Source organism: Haplochromis burtoni, unplaced genomic scaffold, assembly GCF_018398535.1.
Source record: "Haplochromis burtoni strain Fernald_Lab_line unplaced genomic scaffold, NCSU_Asbu1 Contig_96, whole genome shotgun sequence".
NCBI classification, from domain to species: Eukaryota; Metazoa; Chordata; class Actinopteri; order Cichliformes; family Cichlidae; genus Haplochromis; species Haplochromis burtoni.
Window position 1 is genome coordinate 1,896,661 of NW_024582457.1, and position 2,371 is coordinate 1,899,031.

At 49.0% G+C, this 2,371-nt stretch overlaps 2 long non-coding RNA genes across 2 annotated transcripts in view; both read right to left on the reverse strand.

The window, feature by feature from the left end:
• LOC102309104 overlaps positions 1-2,367 on the reverse strand; it is a 4,156-nt gene extending 1,789 nt beyond the window's left edge. Inside the window, exons 1-4 of the long non-coding RNA XR_006054635.1 lie at positions 2,306-2,367; positions 780-2,216; positions 579-676; positions 56-290 (exon numbers count right to left, since the gene is read on the reverse strand). This is a non-coding gene — a long non-coding RNA (neuronal PAS domain-containing protein 4-like). The remainder of the gene's footprint in view (positions 1-55; positions 291-578; positions 677-779; positions 2,217-2,305) is intronic.
• The window catches only part of LOC102309304, a 12,275-nt gene that overhangs the window by 6,139 nt on the left and 3,765 nt on the right, over positions 1-2,371 (reverse strand). The window lies entirely within an intron of this gene.

Consider the following 2,371-nt stretch of genomic DNA (forward strand, 5'->3'; position numbering starts at 1 on the left):
ATAAACAGGAAAACGTTCATTATTCCTGCTCACAGAAGAAGTTGTGCAATTGTACCTATCTGACAGCTTCATAAAGCTCATATCCAGTCCATGAGAGTCCGTGCTCCTCAGGCAGTTCACTGCTAGGGTGCAGACAGTGACAAACAGTGGCTCAGTGGTGGTGATGGTAAGGGAGGACACACAGAGGAAGCTTCCAGATCTTCCCTCAACTCTGACCAGTGTAGAGGAGCAGCTGCCATGTTGCAACTTAAAGGTCTTGGAGGATTTCATGCAACATATAAAACTCCGCTCTGAGGAAAGAAAACACGTCAGTTTAGTCTTTCATGTTTGTTAAAACATTTAAGACTAGTTTTGCCGAGTTTTAAAACCAACTATGAATTAAATGGAAGAAATTCACTTAAAATAAGGGCTTTGTAGCACAATGCTGCATCAGTAATGGATTTCATAAACAGATTTCAGGGGAAACTGGCTCATTTTTTCCACCTACAGCAGCAATGTCAGTAATATTACAGCAAAAAGAGGGGGATCGTTTTATACAGTCATTTTAAATGCCGCGCATCATTTGAAATTTTGGTTACCTGATAATATGTTGCTTTCGATGTCCAGGTTTGATTTAACAATCTCAGTATCGGAACATCCCACCATGTCATAACGTGTCTCCTCGCAGTACATACACCTGCGAAAGTGTCATAGTTGGTGTTAGTTCTAACAGATTCAAAATCCATCACTGCTGCAACATTACACCTGAAAATGACAATGTAATTCACAAAAGGGCTCACCATGGAAAGCCCGAGATATTCAGCTACACGTTCTCAAGCACAGACCAGCATGCCCTGTGTGCTGGTGATGAGGGTGAAGCCATGCAAGGCAGCTGATCTGTCACTCACTCTTTGTCTCCACTATAGATCCGGCACCATGACAGATCCACGAACTGGAGTCTCAGCACCATCTGTACCCGACAACTGTCATGTGCCATCTCATTAGGGTGGACTGTTTAGTAGAGATGATGTTGAAGCAACCCAGTGGTTTGATCATGGCATCCCAGCTGCATACTGATGGGATCTATGGCGATGCTGCCCACGGTGAAGTGCTCTGCAGCCAGCAGCTCCTCTGCAATGAAGCCAATGTGCTCCTGCTGCTCCTGATGGGGATGGTGCCCGTTCCTGCTGCACACTAAGCCCTGCTGGTAGTTGGTATCGCTCAATGTGCTGCCTTTTCTTGTGAACATGTTCAGATCTTTCATGAAGCTGTCAAACATGGCAACATCAAGAACCAGCGCAGGATTGGGAAGACGAACTGAGGGGGGAGGAGAATTAGGGGGCCAGTCACAGGCTGAGGGCGTCGTGTTGGTGGCTGTAGTTTGGACCACATGCTGATAGGGATTCACAGTGTGATGCCGGTCAAACCTGCTGGCCAGCGAGGAGATCTGCTGGGCCAGAATACTGATCTCCACCTGCTCACTTTCGCTATACTGGTTAGGCTCTAGGGATGTGGGAGACTGGCTGGGATTAAAAACACTGGTATGTGTGGATAAGTCAGGAGCATCACGATGCAGTTGGACAACGCTGCCCTCTTGTGGCTGCAACAGAAGGCCGAAATCATCTGGATGCAGAGCACAGTCCGCTGGGCTCTCACACATGTCGGACACAGAGAGACAGTCTGGAACTAAGCGAGCGTCAGATGTATAATCTCTGAAATCACAGGATGGCGATGATGAGGTGGGTGGAGTGTGGCCACTGAGCGTGCCAAAGGATGGCTGGTCAAAGGTTTGAGTGGCTGCAGGGAGGGAGTCTGAGGGTGAATGGTGACAGGTGAGCCCAGTCTCTGGGTAGGAATAATGGGAGGGAGAGGCCTCAGGGGAGCACAGCCACTGATCTGTGCATACATGCACATCCATCAGAATGTCATGGCTGAGCTCCTCCTGCTGCAGAGAGGAGCTGGAGGAGGCGGGGCTGTATGGAGGGATGAAGACAGCAGGGCTATCACCCAGAAGGGCAGGTGAGCTCGGGGAAGAGCCGCTCACCACACAGTCTGTGTCGTGCTCAGACTCCCTCGTATCTCTGGCACCAGGCTCCTCACTCTGGCTGTTGGGTGTCCTCTGCCTTTTATTGTTGGAGCTTTGAGGGTGTTGAGCACAGTGGTAGGAATTTGGCAGAAATGCTGGTTTGAAGGCCATGCTGCTGATTTTCTTCTGAAGAAATCTGGCCTCAGTTTCACTGCAGGAACACAACGTGCAACAAGTCAGCGTCTTTACTGGGAAAACACTGAAACATGTGCTCAGTTTTTCCAGAGGAGGTCATAATACCTGATGATGAAGTTGGTGCAGCTGATGGTCTGGCATTCCCCAGAGACTTTGGTGGCTCGACTTAGA